The sequence below is a fragment of the Dipodomys merriami genome, unplaced genomic scaffold (genome assembly GCF_024711535.1).
Source record: "Dipodomys merriami isolate MVZ:Mamm:240054 unplaced genomic scaffold, mDipMer1.0.p SCAF_246, whole genome shotgun sequence".
Classification (NCBI taxonomy): Eukaryota; Metazoa; Chordata; class Mammalia; order Rodentia; family Heteromyidae; genus Dipodomys; species Dipodomys merriami.
Window position 1 is genome coordinate 1676099 of NW_027203893.1, and position 16845 is coordinate 1692943.

The window sequence follows — 16845 nt, forward strand, 5'->3', positions numbered from 1 at the left end:
TGATGAGGGGCATCGGGGTTGTTTCTATATCTTAGCTATCTTAAACAATGCTGCAATAAATATGATTGTGCTGATAGTTTTAGTACCGTCTTGTTTGTGATCTTTTGGGTAAATGTCCAAAAGTGGGATTGCTATGTCATAGGGGAGTTCTATGTGGAGTCTTTTGAGGAACCTCCATACTACTTTCCAAAGTGATTGAACAAGTTTACACTCCCACAAAGAGTGCAGTACAGTTCCCTTGTGTCCACATCCCCTCCATCATCTGTTGTTGTAAAATTATGGAATGGTACAGGAATTTGCCTATCATCCTTGCCCAGGGGCCATTCAAATCTTGTCTGTATTGTTCCAATGTTAGAGTACGTCATGCTGAATGGAGCATAGAACATGTTTTATATATAAAGTGTAATTGATTTTCTTAAACTAGACAATTCAACAAAAAGTAAGTATAAAAGAATTTTCATGAAATTTAAAGCCATGTACTTCTTACATAAGCACACATTTAAGAATAAAGTCAAGATTGACATGTCAAAAACAAAATAATTCCAGATATTTGTTGTTCAAGAGATGTGTAGGAGGAGGAATTCAATTATTCTATACAAGGCTCCTGTCATAATGAACACTGCAGCAAGTGTTAAGTTTTGTTAAAAATTTTAATGGTTTAAATATATTTAATTTTGGGAATTTGCTTATATATATATATATAATTTGGATTTATCTCTATATTTTGCTATAAATATTTATGATAAAAACTTTGAATAATTGATTTATAATATATCCTAGTTTCATATACCAAATTACATTCAGAAAATGGGATATAACAATTAACTAAAGTAAGTCTTGGCAGAAAAAATGGCACCCCTATACCATGTGACACCCAGTTCTGATATATTTCATTATGCCTCCATTTAATGAATGTGATTGTTTAAATGTTTCATAAGTACTAATTAAAATTGATCAGTGTATTATAATCTAATTGTTTACAATTTTATCTGAGAATCATTTAAGAACGTCCCATTCAATCATGACATGCATCACATTCCATTGGTATTCATATGGATAGGAATGAGTTTCTTAGGATCTCCTGCCATTTGGAGGTGGCAGGACCAGGATTCGAACTGTGGGCTCCAGCTCCCACCACTTCAACCCGAGGATAGGGACTCACTAGTCTGTTCAAGAACATCAGCAAGACCAATGTTTAGGAAGGCACCAGTGGCTCTCAGAAGTCCTCCTTGATACTTATTATAATGCCCGGAGACTTGGAGCCCCCCCAAAAGACCACCAGGGACCAAAGATCAATGCAAGCGGCAATGAGTCTTTTATTGACGAGCTCGAGCACGGACCCCTCTGTGCACTGATATCCGATTGCAGAGAGAGGCCCCAAGCACAGGGTTACAACACTTTTCATATGTTCTTTGGTAGGGGTAAGGCCTCAGTATGTATTGGCAATGAATTAATATACCACGTGGGAAATTTAAGTCATAATTCTAGCAGATGATTGGCGCAATACAAAGTGGGAAAAGGGCTGGGGCTAATAACTGGTCAGGTTAGCGAGCTATTGTGCTCTAAACTAATTAGACTGTACTTCTAGGGTAACTTAGGAGAAGTTGTTGCCAGATGGCCACTATCTCTGACCCCGACCCGGGGGAAGTGGTTTTGCCAAGCAGCCACTATCTCCGATCCTAGGCACAGGGGAAAGTGATCTGGAATGTGTACTTTGTGAGGTACTCCCTGCCAGAGGGTCGTTAATTTCAACTCCAGATCCAGGAGTTTCTGGGGCTCAAGGGAGGGTAGAATAGCAGCTGCATTCTTCAAGCAGAGCTAATACAAAATGCAAATACAGGTCTATCTGATTATATATATCACACTTCTCATTACAAGGTTGAGATAGGAGATTATGGTCAAAGTCACCCTAAGCCGAAAGGTCCTTGAGAACCCTGTCCAACTTCAGGGCCAACAAAGACAGAAGTATAGCCATATGACTCCAGTGTTAGAGGGCTAGCCTTCAATAAAGCAGCTCACAGACTGTGCCCAGATCCTGAATTCAAGGTCCAGGAGTGTTAACAAACAACCATACACAACAATCTGTGCAGCCATCTGCCTAAAGCAGGTCACCCTCAGCAGCATTTATTTACAATTTATTATGAGGCCAATGCAGGAAGAGTCACGCAGCAGAAGAGAAGACCAGGTTTCTTAGAAGTAACCAATATTCAGAAAATTAAAATTGAGGACATAAAATGTTAGCATACTTATGTAAAAACTACCATTAAGAAAAAGATGAGGGGGCTGGGAATGTGATTTAGTGAGAGAGTGTTGTCTAGCATGCAAGAAGCCCTGGGTTTGACTGCTCAGTAGCACATTCAAGAAAAAGCCAGAATTGGTCTTGGATGTCAGGAGGAAAGAAGGGAACACTCCCCAGTCATGAGGCCTTCTGCAGCGTGCCAGGACACCAACATGTTCTTCATACAACCACAGAGCAGGAAGACCATCTCCCACTTCTCAGTCAGCCAAGGGCCCCAGAGTCAAGAGGGCAGAGCCAGGTTCTAACTCAGGTGCTTGGAGCCAGAAGAGAAAGGACCCTGCCTCTCTTTGGACTGGGGATTTGCATTAATGATGTGGAGAATGAAAGAAGGAGAATGGACAGGCAGAGCGAGAAGAAAGGCCTTCAAATCTGACAGATGGAGAGTCAAAACCCCACTCCCTAAGACCAAAGAGCAAGGCTCTCTATTGTTAACCTAAAGATAGCCTGAGGTTTCCTTCACCTGAGGGAGGAAGGTTAATTAGTCATTGTTTGAAGAGGCTGAGAAAAGCCTGATCATTGTGTAACTCTGACAAATGTTCAAGTTTTCCCCTCATTGCTGGCTGTGTCTGGAATGAATGAAATGGTTTTGCAGCTCACTTCCCTGTTGAGTGTGTACATTCTAGCTCCTAATCCTGTAGGCCTAGGTCTCTTCGCATAGTCTGGCTTTTGAAACTGGTTTCTGCCTTCAAATATTGTTACACTGGAGTTCTTCCTGCTAACAAGACTAGGGCTTGGAAGCTGAGAACTTCATGTGAACCCAGGATTGGTCAATGATGTTTATTTCCTGCTTTATAACTCAATAACTCTAAGAACATTTAGAGTGCAAGCAACTTCTCATTACCACGGGAAACACAGGAAGCTCTTGAACATCTGACCTTTCAGCAGTAGAAGTCAGAGAGTCATAGACTTTCCAGCCCTGGCCTGCTTCATCCTGTGATCCTCAGAATTCAGCCTCCTGAGCTAATGTGATGGGCATGAGCTACTGGTGCTCTCCTAGGTTCAGAACTGTAATAATGTTCGCATTACAAGTCAGCTGCTTATCACAAAGGGCTTGGGCAGCATATTAGGCCTTTCAACATTGGACCTTTCAGAAACCTGTAGGACACAAGGTTATAATGCTAGAATCTGAGAGGCTATGCATATGAATGGGCTACAATTGAACCTTGAACTCTAACTCCAATTCTGGTGTACATGAACATTCATTTTTTCCAGAGAATGTTCTAATTTGCAAACAGGCAATGTACTTTGCTTAACCCTCACTTTTTTCCAGTTTTTGGTCTCAAATTCAAGCCTGGGCACTGTCCCTGAGCCCTTCAGTTCAAGGCGAACACTCTACCACTTAACCCACAGCACCACATGTGGTCTTTTTGTCGTTCATTGGAGATAAGAGTCTAACAGGTGTTCCTTGCCTAGGCTGTCTTTGAACTGTGGTCTTCAGGTCTCAGCCTCCTGAGAAGCTAAGTTTCCTGTTGTGAGCCACAGGCATCTGGTCTGTTGTTTCTGCCTGACCTGGGGCTTGAACTAAGGGCCTGGGTACTGTCTCTGAGCTCCTTTTTCTCAAGCCTAGTGCTGTACCACTTGAGCCACTCCACAGCTTCTGGCTTTTTCTGAGTATGTGGCACTGAGGATTCAAACCTTACCATTATGCATGCTGACTCAGCTCAATACCACTAAGCCACATTTCTAGCCCCACCATTACAATTTTATCCCTCAACTTGACTATCCCCAATAAAAGGCTTCTGAGTAAAAATCATCTAAAGAAATTCCTATAGGAAAATTATAAAGATAAAGAAGACAAAGTTCATACATGGGAGAGACTCTAAACATGTGAAGACTGTGAAAAATGTTTCCATTTAATTATGTATCATGTTTAACACTTAATAAAATATTAATGAAAAACCAGTCAATGTCCTAAATTATTGTGTACAAATTTATAATAGATGTACAACATGTACTAAATATTGTGTGCATAATAATACTAAATACAATAAACAATAAGTAAATGAAAAATAAAAAATAAAAAAATACAAAATCAATAATAAAAGTTAAAATATGTAATAAACATACAGATGTAAATATATATCATATATTACACATATATAGAAATATTTTTTCCATTGCAGGGTTTTCATTCAGACGCTGGGATCTCTAGCCTGAATTTCTTTTCCTCAAGGACAGTGAGCTTTGCCTACATTCATGGTGCAAAAGAGTTACCTGGATGGTTAGATCAAATCCCAGCAATGATGGAAATACTGGCCCCAGTTCCAAGACAGTGACTTAAATTTTTTAATGGAAGCAGTTATGTTTATTCAGTTACATACTGAACATTAAAAAAAATGCAGTGTAGAATTTTGTACATCTATTCAGACACTTTCTCTTACCCCCAAAATGCTTCTCTAAGCACTACTTTTTTCATTTTTTATTGTAAATATGTTGTACAGAGGGGTTACAGTTAAATGAGCATGGTAAATAGTACAGTTCCTATTGAGCATTGTTGCCTCCTCCTTTGCTTTCCCACTACCATTCCTTCCCTCCCATCCCCACAACTACTCCCCCTGCTGAGCTCAGTGACTTAATTTTTAATTTTGGATTTGCATGGGGTTTGAACTCAAGTAGTGGCAAATCTGCATTTTCTTTCACATTGCTACATATTTACCATGACCCTGAGTGCAAATCCCAGGCTAGGAAAGAAAACTTGTAGAAATTCAAAACAAGGGAGCTTTATTTCTTTTTTAATTTAGTTAAATAATTAATTAATGTTTTTATTTATTCTTTATTTTGCCAACAAGGGGCTTGAACTCAGGTCATGGCAACTCTGCCTCAGCTTCAATCACCCTAGGGTGGGGCACCCTCGGACCCATTGCCAATCCAGGGATCCTAGGCCCAGAGGGCTTTCAGGAAGAATAAGAAATATGTAGCATAGCACAAAAAATGGCAAGCTGCAGAGGACTGAGGGTTTTACATTTTTTTCTTTGCACAGTGACCATCCTAGGTCTGAATAACATGGCTGCAAAGTGGACCTGACCTGCCATACCTGAAGGCTGGCTTCCTATCAGAGAATCCATAGGCTAACCTGTGAACATAGGCCCCGGGTAAAAAATCCCAGTACTGACACCTACCAATGGCAGGAGATCACAAAAGACTCGTTCCTCTGCATAGGAATACCAACTGAAAGAGTACATCATGCTTCTGTCTAGTCTAAAATTGGATGCAATAATTCTAGGATGCTGATTGATCTTAATTAATAGGTTATTATGCATGAAAAGAATAATATTCCCTCAATGGTGATATAATAAATGTGTAAGAGTTGGTAGGAATGTAGTAGGTGTCATTCAATCATGGATAGATGCCTCTGGCGCTCGTTACTAATATATATTTATTTGTATACCACCCTCTGCCTATACATGTATCACTGTTTTAGCCAAACCTGGGGCTAGATCTCAATACCTGGGAACCACCTCACAGCTTCATTGGCTAAAGGCTGCCATGTTTACACTCATCCATTCATGAATTGGGTTTGCTAAACCCTGAGTTCACATCCCAGCATATCCAAAAATTTAATGTTTGAGTAAGAAGCCAAGTGTGATACATGTTTTCCTTTTCTGTGATAGTCCTGGGTGTCAGGAATGATGGAGAACATATTTACAAATCTGGATGCTGTTATAGGATGTAAACAATGTAATAAATGGTAGAGGGGTCATTAGAGTCAATGAAATAAATGGTAAATAAATGAATAAAACAAGAAATAAAATGAATAACCACACCCAACAAAATATGGTTTGACTGTGTGTATGGAAGCATAAATCCTATCTTTAAATTGGATATAAGGAGTATGTTTTCAAGCTCTTAGGCTTGAATTCAGGCCTAGAGAACAGGCCTGACTTTCATGTGTTCAAGCATGTTCAGATTTCCTTCCATCACGGTGCTGCACACGTACCCAGAACTTGAGTTCAGATCCCAGGCCTGGCAGAAAAAAATGTCATGAATTACAAACCAGGGAGCTAAATATTTTTTTAATTAAGGGCTATTGGAGAAGCCATAGTCCCACACGGCAACATAGGCCTACAGTTCGAATACAGTCATGCCACTTCCAGATGGTGGGATATCCTAAAAATTCGTTCCCATCCACAGGAATATTGATGGAATGTTATCAATGTCACAGTTGAATGACATGCTCATGAATGGTAATTGTACACAATTAGACTTCGTGATTTCAGTCGGCTGATTGATTTTATTTAATATATCATAAAACATTAAAAGAATACTTTTCTCACAGGGACGCAATAATTTCAGGACACTGATTTACTTAATAGTTTATTAAAGATAAAAATAATAACATTAATTACATGGAGGCATAATAAATACCCAAGAATTGGTAGGAATGTAGTCTATATAACTGAACAATGGATAGACATATATATATATGTCTATATATATATATGTCTATATATATATATATATATATATATATATATCTTAGTGTACTATGATCTGCATTTAAATCTGTTCTTATTTTGTCAACCCTTGGTGCTTGACCTCAGATCCTGGAACTGCCTATCAGCTCAATTTGTTCCAGGATGGCATGCTGACACAAACGCATTCATGAATTTGGCCCTGTAGGCCTTGAGTTTAGATGCCATCACGCCCAAACAATGAATCATGGAGTAAGAAACTGATGGTGACACATGTTTTCCTTTTCTGTGGAAGTCCTGGGTATCAGATATAAGTGGAATACATATGCAGAGCTATATCCTATTTAATCAATGTAACCAATGTTCTTTTTGCCATATTAGTCAATAAAATAAACAGTCAATACATGTTGGGTCTTTGTTTGCCCCGGAAAGATGGATGGGGCCAGGGAATGTTAAGTGTACCACTGGTCCTTTCCCTTAGCCCGGGAGATATTCAGACACAGTGGGGAGTCAAGTGAAGCAAGAACTGGTCAATTACCAGACAGCAAGTACCTTTTAAAGGGAAAATCTGCGAGCAATGGAAGGGGAGGGAAAGGAACCTACCAATCACTATAAAGGTCACACCCTATTATGCACCTAAGCTTTATCCAATCAGATTTTAAGGTAAACAATTGAGCTGTTCCCACTCAACTTCCTCTCAATCTCATCTTTGCTGCCCTTGTGCCCCACAAACACATGAATAAAACAAAAAATAAAATGAATAACTACACTGAATGCAATATGGAGTCAACCTATGTATGTAAATATAAATCATATATTTAAAATGTACACAAATAAGATGTATTCTAGTGCTGGGGATAGATTTCAGACCTAAGGAACAGATATGAATTTCTTGACTTCAAGAAGGCTAGCTTCCCCTTTCCACACAGTGAATCAGAGTTACCCAGACCATGAGTTCCAATCCCAGTCTTAGCAGAAAAAATGGCACCTTAATACTATGTGATGCCCAATTCTTAGGTATTTCATTATGCCCCATTTAATGAACGTGATTGTTTAAATGCTTCATGAGGTATTGATTAAAATCGATCAGTGTCCTATAATATAATTGTGTATAATTAGAATTATTAAAGAGCTGCCCATTCAATCATAACATACATCATGTTCCATTGATATTCATATAGAAAGGAATGAGTGTCTCTAAGGATCTCCTTCCATTTGGAGTTGGCAGGACCAGGATGCCAACTGTGGGCTCCAGCTCCCACCATTTTAACTGAAGGATAGGGAACTCACTGGTCTGTCCAAGAACAGCAAGACCAATGATTAGGCAGGCACCAGTCACTCTCAGCAGTCCTTATTAATGTTTACCAGTCTGTGATAGGAGGATCATGGTCAAATTCACACTAGGCAGGAAAGTCCTTGAGATCCTTGTCCAACTTCAGTGCCAACAAAGCCAGAAGTAGAGCCGTGTAGCTCCAGTGGTAGAGGGTTAGCCCTGGTCAAAAATAGCTAACAACACACACACACACACACACACACACACACACACACACACACACACACACACACACACACACACACTGCAGTCTAATCATCTATCTGTTTATATATCGGCCATTCCTAGGGGTTGATCTCAGGTCCTCAATTTGCCCGCCAACTTCTCTTGCATCAGACTGGTGTGCTATTATTTACCCACTCATGAAGTGGGCCTGCTAGGCCCTGAGTTCAAGTCACAGAACTGCCAAAAACTTAATCCTGGTGGAAAGCCAATTTTCCCACTTGGTTTCTTTATCGATGAAATTCCTGGGACTCAGGAATGATGTAGAATACATAGGCAAACTTATGTCTTATGTAATAAGATGCAAAAAATATTATATGTGTAATCATATTCACTAAAATATATAAGAAACAAATAAAACACAAAATAAAATGAATACTCTAACTGTAATATGCAGTAAAAATTTGTAGGTCAATAAAATTCATGTACTTAAAATATATACGAATATTGTTTTTTCAAGGGCTAAGACTTGAATTCAGGCCCTAGAAACAGGCCTGACTTTCTTGTCTTCCAGAATGGTGATCTTCCCCATCCCCCACAGTGCTGAGGATTTTCCCAGACCCTGACCCAGACCCTGAGTTCGAAGCCCAGGCCTGGCAGAAAAAATGGCATGAATTCCAAGCCAAGGAGCCTCATGATTTTTTAATATATTTTTAATGTATGTACATATGTATATATGTATGTATGTATGTATGTATGTATGTATGTATGTATGTATGTATGTATGTATGTATATATGTATGTATGTATTTTTCTTTTGTCAAGCACAGGGCTTGAACTCAGGTCATGGCAATTCTGCCTCTGCTTTGATCACTCCAGGCTAGGGTGCAGCCACTGGACCCACAGCCGAACCTGGGTTCCTGGGACCCAAAGGCTGACAAGAAAAAAAAATAATGGAAAAAAAAAAACTAGCAACTTGCAGATGACTACCAGTTTTACATTTATTTTCTTTGCAAGGTGACCATCCTGCTTCTGAATGACACGGTTGAAGAATGTTGGTAACTTGGTACTGCTGAAGGCTGGTGGGCTACCAGGCAAGCCATAGGCCAACATGGCAATATAGGCCCTGTGTTTGAAGCCAGGTCCTGACCCCTACCAAAGGATGGAGATCCTATGTCTCCTTCCTATTCACAGGAATACCGATGGAAGATTATGAATGGCAAGGTTGAATTAGTTGTTTCTGAATACTACTATATAAATAGAGTGATTTTAGTAGTCCAATGGATTTTAATGAATATTTTTGACATATTCAAAGAATACTATTAATTACATGGACACAATAATTCCAGGGCAGTGGTTGATTTAATTAATAATTAAGGATGAAAACAATAATATTGATTACATGGAGGTATACAAAATACCCAAGAATTGATAGGAATGTAGCCTATGTAACCAAATAATGTATATACATCTCTGGCACTCTATAAAAATCAATATTTATTTGTGTACTACCATCTGTATGTCTATCTGTTCTAATTTTGTCAACTCATGGAGCTGGATCTCAAGTTCTGGAAATGCTTGTCAGCTCAATATGCCTCAGGCTGGCATACTGACACTCATCCATTCATGAATTGGACCTTGTAGGCTGTGACTTTAGATGCCAGCACACACAAAAGTTGAATCGTGGAGTAAGAAGCCAATGGTGACACAGGTTTTCCTTCTCTGTGAAAGACCTGGGTATCAGGTGTGAAGTTTCATACACAGGCAAATCTATATCCTATGTAATAAATGTAATATTTCATGTGTAATAACAGTCAATAAAATAAATGGTAAGTAAATGAATAAAACAAAAATAAAATGAATAAGTACACTAAGCACAATATGGGGTCAGCATACGGGGTTCGATTTCAGGGACTGGGATGTGCCTGGCAGCTGAATTGCCTAGAAGCTGCTGTGTTGACAGTCAGCCATTCATGAATTGAGCCTTCTAGGCCCTGAGTTAGATCCCACCACTGCCAAAAAAAGTAATCTTGGAGTGAGAAGCCGAGCGTGACACGTTTTCTTTTTTTTTTGAAAGTGCTTGGTGACAGGTAGGATGTATAATTCAGATGAAAATCTATATGTAATATATGCAAATCTATATGTAATAGGATGTCATAAATGTAAAAAATGTCATAGGTGGAAGAATTGTCACTACAATAAATGAAAAGCAGATTGAATTAGTAGTGAATCATTCTAGAATAAAATTAGACACTAAAATTATAGGATGTGGATTAAGTTTAATATTTTATTAAGTATTACCAGAATAAAAATTGCATGGAAACATAGATACCTAATAATTGGTAGTAACACATGATGCATAATTTAACTATATATATATATATATATATATATGTCTCATTCTATTAAATATGAAATTATGTGTATGGATGTATGTACATATGTGATAAAAATAACAGGATATTGAGTAATTTAGTTAATGCTTTATTAATTGTTAACTGGGACACATCATTAATAATTTAATAAGTAATAATTTGTAGTAATATCTATAAATTAATAATATACAGACATCTTTCTGTGTATATATTGCTTATATACATCAATCTCTATTTATACCTGTTCACTCCTGGGGCTCGGTTGTTGAGTACTCACCTAGTGAGCATGAAGCCCTGGGCTCAATTCCTCAGTGCCACATAAACAGAAAACCCAGAAGTTCTGCTGTCTTTCAATCAATTGAGTTCTACCCTTGAGCATAAATGCTTAGGGACAGTGTCAAAACCTTTTTTCAAGCCCCAGGACTGCCGCCAAAAAGAGGTACAATGTTCTAATGGCAACTATAGAAGGACAGGACTTCAAATACCACATGAAAGAGCAAGCTAGGAGTCTGGTGCTGACAGCTGCCACCTAACCTGACTTAGTCAGATATAAACTGCTGCAACCCAGCTCCATGGGTTACCCCCATCATCCTGGTTTACCCTGGCTTACCCCCGATATCCTGGCCTCTCTGGGGCTTTAAAACTTGACAGGAAGTCTGCTAGACTCTTTGAAATATGGCTTTAAGTGGTAGAGTTCTAGCCTTTTGCAAATGTTATTAGAACAATAATATCCCCAAGCTTTAAGCTCAAGCTCCATGACTAACCTCCCCACCCTCCAAAAAAAAATCCAACTAAACTGTTAGGTGTGAACTTGTGTGCTTTGTGAAATGTGCCTCAAAGTATGGTGATATTGATTAGAGCACCCTAAGTCTAATGACAGCTTGTGGAACAGAGCTACGTGTGAGTCATCCATAGGGTACTCTGTGATGAGTCCTGCACATGGTGCTATGTGCTGAGTCCTTCACAGGTTGTAGTGTACTGAGTCGTGCATTGGGTGCTGGGTGCAATGCAAAGAGTGCCATGTGCTGTGTTCTTCACCAGGTGCATTCTTTCATTGGGTCCTTGTAAGATCTCCCCACTGAGATGATTATGCAGACAAGAATATTGAAGCTCATATATGTATCCATGGCAGGGACAAAATTATGTATTACTGTAGACTAGTGAGTTGTTTACTTCAGGCAATTGTTTGTTTTGTATTTTCTCAGTCATAAACCTTGAAATAGGGGTCTAAACTCTGACCCTTACCTCTTGGGCTCATGTTTAGCACTCCACCGCTTGGAGCCATGGGCCCCTTGCAGCAGATGCCACAGCCTAGGGGTCTATAGCTGAGGTCTCTCATCCTGCCTTCCGAGGAAGCTGAGATCTGAGGATCTGGGTTCCAAATTATCCCAGAAACAAAAGGTCCCATGAGCGTATTATCTCCAGTTCACCACTAAGAAACCAGAAGTGGAAGCTAGGTGCTTGTCACTCATGCCTTTCATCCTAGCTACTCAGGAGGATGAGATCTGAGGATCATAGTTCAAAGCCAGCCTGGGAAGGAAAGTCCTTGAGACACTTAGCTCCAATGGGCCACCAGAAAAGCTGAAATGGTATTTTGCTCAAGTGGTAGAGCACAAGACTTGAGCTGAAGAGCTCAAGAACAGCATCCAGGCCCAGACATCAACTCCTACAATAATAACAATATAGAGAAACAAACTAACATACCTGAAGTAGAGGGCTTGGAGTATGCCTTAGGGGTAGAGTGCTTTGCAAATATGAGACCCTGGGTTTGATTTCTCAGGACCACAACAGTAAAAAAAAAATACTGAAGTAGCTCTGTGGTTCAAGTGGGAGAAGGCCATGATTGTACAAGACAAACTAGGTACAGTGCTCAGGTCCTGAGTTCAACCTCCAAGAATGGTGTATGTGCCCGTGCCCCTGTCCACCCACGTGCATACACACACACACACACACACACACACACACACACACACACACACACACACACACACACACACACACACACACACACACAGACTAGAATTGATGCTGTTACATAAAATGGTAAAGCACCGGGCTTCTGCACTGAGCTCATGGTCAGCACCCTGGCCCTGTGTTCAACCCCCAAACCTAGCCACCCAGGGCCCAAATAGGAGAGGTCAAATGTTTCAAAACCTGATGGGATTCACCATCCCTAGATGACAGGAACCTTTGTGATATCAGACATGTGCTTAGATTTCCCAAGCTTCCAGAAACCTAGGAGAGGCATCATAGGCCCATCATCACTGGCAATGAAACAATGAAGTTCAGTACCCTAGTTGTCTGCCAGAAGGACTCTTGAATTATATTGAGCACTGTATCTGAGACACCGAAATATAGTCTCACAAAGGCAGGATAAGTGCACAGGACTTGTCCTGCCACAGGAGGTGTCACAAATGAAGGCTTCCTGTCAAACCAGAGCACTGGGGAGACAGAGAGTTTGGGATACAAAGAGAACTTTTTCTCCTGACCTTCAGAGGCTGCCCAAAATCATCCTCACTATCTAACCCAGATGGAGTTGTTTGTTACACAGCTGTACAAGAGTGAGGCCTTTTGTCTGCCTCTCCAGACAATGAGAGAGACTTTTTCCAGCAGGCCTGGGATGCAGTGACACCCTCAGGCTACACTGGGAACAGTGAGCGGAGCTCTGTATTATGCACTGTCATGAAAGCAGTCTCTGTTATGAAATCATTTTATTGAATACAAATTTCCTAGCTTGATGTCATTCATCATAACTACTCTGGAGCTTCATCTCTAGGAATATATCCATACATACCCAAAGACATGGAGGTACAAGCTCTTTTTGAGGGGGCAGTTCCTGGGGTTGAACTACGAGCCTAGGCATTGTCCCTGAATTCCTTTTGCTCAAGGGTAGTGCATTAAATTTGAATCACAGCCCCACTTCTGGGTTTTCCTGTGATCTCTTAGAAATAACAGTGTCATGGATTTTGCTATACTTGCTGGGTTCAAACTCAGATTCTCTATACATCAGCCCCCTTTGAAGCTGGGATTACAGTGAGAAGCCACTGGCACCTTCTTTCTTTTCTTCTTCATTTTTTCATCTGGACAAGCTGACTTCTTAACAGGGTCATTCCAAAGGTTTGAATTTATAAATTATCTACCCAATGTTCTTTATAGCTGTTATCTCTGAGAAGGATTTTCTCTCCTCATCTTCTCCTCTCAGTCAGGTCACAGGTTTGAAGCCAAAAGTGAGAAAAGAGTGTCACAGGATTTGGGAGCAAATGTCCATAGGACACGCACGTTCTGTCACTTAGCATTGAGCTGCAGTGAATTTGCTGTCTCAAGATGAGAGGACCAAAAGCTGGAGCGATCCTTATACTGTCTTCATTGCTCCTTTTGTGTATAAAATGATCTAATAATTATGAGAGTTGTGTGTCTCCAAACTTAAGTATGTAGAGCACACTAGACTCATCTTCATGTATCTCTTTTTCTCTAGTGCCTCTCGAGATTTAGACTAAGGTTTTGTATGGAGGGGCTCCTTGGTGTCTTCCTGAGGAAAGCCGATTGAATCCTGTTTGCAAGATTGCCATTCAAATTCAGCCTGAGCAGGCATTCTGTGAGACTCTTATCTCCAATAAACCACCAGTAAACCAGAAGTTGTACAGTGTTCCAGAGAGTAGAGCTCCAGCTGTAAGAGAGAAAACCGAGCAGGATTCACAGGCCTGACCAGGAAGGAAAGCCTGGGAGGCGCTCATGTCCAATTAACGACCAGATGGCTGGAAGTGGAGCTGTGAAAGTGGTAAAGCCTCAGCCTTGGGAAAAACAGCTGAGAAACGCATCGGGCCCTGAGTTTAAGCCTTAGTATGGCCACAAAAAATTTTTAGCGCTCTACCTACTTAATCTGTATACTACCTCCCAGAATGCAAACAGACCTTATGCAATGCTTCTCCCTTTATTTACTGATTTATTTTTCAGATATGCTCCTTATGCATACTGTATCATTCTCTTCATTGCAGGCCCATGGCTTTTCTCTTCCAGGGTTCCAGGCTGTGTCCTTATATGATACACTGACGCTCTCAGCATATTTTATTTACATTTTATTATGAGGCCAATGCAGGAACAGTAACAAACCAGGCAGGGGAAGAGAAGAACAGGTTTCGTAGAAGTAACCAGTATTCAGAAAATTAAACTTGGGGACATAAAATGGCAGCCTACTTATGTAAAAAACTACCATTAAGGAAAAAATGAGGGAGCTGGGAATGTGGATTATTGAAAGAGTGCTTGTCTAACATGCAAGAAGTCCTGGGTTCGATTTCTTGGTACACAGAATAAGTCAGAATTGGGACTGTGGCTCAAGTAGTAGAGTGTTACAGACAGTGCCCAGGCCTTGAGTTCAAGACAAGTACTGGCAAAAATATACCTAGGTGTTGGATCTGTGTCTGTCCAACGAAAGATGAACAGGGTCCGAGGAAAGGTCAGTGCCGCGCTTGCTCGTTCCCTAGCCTCCCTCAGCTCGGGAGACAATCATACACAGTGGGGAGCCAAATCAAGCAGGAAGAAAAACTCATTTATTAACAGAGAGCAGCCCTTTTTAAAGCCAAAAAGTGTGGGTGGCATGGCAGGAACCAACCACTGTCAAGGTCACACCCTATCAGGCAACTAAGCTTTCATGGGCTGGTTCCGCACTGAACTTAAGGCAAATTGGGCTAAGCCCACTCTCCTCTCTCAGCACCTCTTTGCTGCCCATGTGTCCTGCAGATTCCCCCTCACTTTTTTCTTGTTTTAACAGGATTACATTTGTAAGAATAGGATTTGCCATACAGGGGTTTCGAGGCAAGTCTGGGGGTCGAGATTCACCAGACAAGGATAGGGAGGGCCCTTGTGCATGATCCAAGAGCCTGTCCCAGTTGCCTCAAATCCCCACCTAGCACAGTAATAAACATCAGTCCCACCACAGTTAGAAATGTCCGAAGCAGTTCAATTATTTCCTGGGCATATATAAAAGTCAGTATCAGTATCTCGTAAGATCGTCCTCTTTAGAACATGGGAGCAACCTGGGTATTGGGAGTTCCACACATGTGACACGGTACATCCTCGTGGGCCACCACACTTAGGCCGTTCTACTATAGTCCAGAAAAACAAGGAAATTTTAAAACAAACTGCAGACATAGCAAAGCAATCCTGGGCACCTGGTGTCTTTTAAGTAAGCAAGTTCCTTGTACATTCCTTTAAGCTAGCACAGGGGTCAAAATGACCTTTGAGCTTTACTGTCAATGGCTCCCAACATCATCTCCCCCATCTTTGTTTAAAGAAGCGAAACCACCTGTCTTACATTGGGGTGGATTGCCTTGTCTGCCTTACTTGTCATCGGGAAGTTCTTCAGAGTGAAACTGAAGGCCCTGTATTTAGGTTGGTTAGACTGACACCCCCTCTTACCTGTCTCTGGCTGCGATTCCTCTAGGGGGGAAATTCATTCACTTGGAGCTTGATCTTATGTAACAGGCTGGCTAAGCTCAAATGAGTTTTGCAGTGTAGGTATTATGCAAGGAATGTATAGAAAAACCATTAGCAAAAGCATTACCAGGCCAGGAAATGTCATTACCAGTCCTTTAACATTAGTTAAGGATGGAATAGCAGTCTTTGCCACTTCAGAGTCCAGAGGTGGGGCTTGTAACAAAAGGTAGTTGTTTAACAATAAGTATGGATTCAATGCCGCCATACAAGCATTTAGTAAAAGAAAAATTGAAGCAGGTAATATTAAAATGACATACGGTGTTGATCAAAATGAAGGTCAGGCCACCAGGTCAAAGGGACAGCTTCTCTTGTGGTGCTATTGATGTTTTCTGCATTGCCAGCGCTGATAACTGCCCAGGTCAACTGTTGAGGTTGATGCAGATTCCGTAGGTCCATTGCCAGGACTGGGAGGGTCAGGACAGCCAACAGCTGGAGTATCGCCATCTGCAATTGTTAGAGAACACAAGAGCTTCTCAAGGGCTGGTTGCCCTTGGGGGTAGTTATTAGATATCTTTCTGGATTTTCTCTTTTAAACACAAGCCTTGCCCATGGCTGTTTTTCTTCCCTTTGTTAGTTTATCTTTGGGCATCCTCTTGTATAGAGGAGATGGGTAAAAACTTAAGGTTCCTGGCAGGGATCCAAATGGGGGCTGTCTCCCCTATGGGAAAAACCACATCCAAATCCCCTGCCCATAGTAACTAAGGGGTCAGGTCCTCTCCAATGTCATGTCGGGGATAGAAAAAAACAATCTTTCACAACCAAGGTATATTC

At 40.8% G+C, this 16845-nt stretch overlaps 1 non-coding gene across 1 annotated transcript; it reads right to left on the reverse strand.

Moving 5' to 3' along the window:
* Positions 1–272: 272 nt before the first annotated feature.
* On the reverse strand, positions 273–375 carry LOC138836004 (U6 spliceosomal RNA). The gene has a single exon (XR_011374852.1). It is a non-coding gene; the product is annotated as a U6 spliceosomal RNA (small nuclear RNA).
* Between the last annotated feature and the right edge of the window lie 16470 nt (positions 376–16845).